Genomic DNA, 401 nt, shown 5'->3' with positions numbered 1-401 from the left:
GGAGCGACCAGGTGGTGCCTGGCATTGGATCTCTTGCTGCCCCTTGCGGGAGGGAGTGGGAGGGATTGCTAATAGTGTCTAGAATTGAGACCTTTGCTGCCTGGAGGGGGAAGCTGTCCTAGAATGAAGTTATTTCCTCCTCCTGCAAGCGTTGCTGGAGATGTGATCAGGCTGGGGAGGGTTAGACCTTATCAGTGGGGTCGGAGTTAAGGCTCCTGAGGTGGCAGATCCCATCAAAGATTTGACTGCCCCTGGGAGTGAGCTGTACTGCTTATCCGCTCCAGCAGTCTGTGCATTGAGCAGGAAAATACTTCTTTATTACTATCTGTGCCAGGCTGTGCTACAGCCTGGTGAGGAGCTACCTGCTGTTGGGTCATAGCTCCTGGGAGGGCAGGAGGAAG

At 54.4% G+C, this 401-nt stretch overlaps 1 protein-coding gene across 1 annotated transcript in view; it reads left to right on the top strand.

Moving 5' to 3' along the window:
- Positions 1–401, top strand: part of PUF60 (poly(U) binding splicing factor 60) — a 20,239-nt gene that overhangs the window by 8,775 nt on the left and 11,063 nt on the right.

The sequence above is a fragment of the Egretta garzetta genome, unplaced genomic scaffold (genome assembly GCF_000687185.1).
Source record: "Egretta garzetta isolate BGI_Z169 unplaced genomic scaffold, ASM68718v1 scaffold460, whole genome shotgun sequence".
In the NCBI taxonomy this organism is placed as follows: Eukaryota; Metazoa; Chordata; class Aves; order Pelecaniformes; family Ardeidae; genus Egretta; species Egretta garzetta.
The sequence above is the reverse complement of the archived record's forward strand: the minus strand, read 5'-3'. Positions and strand labels throughout refer to the sequence as shown.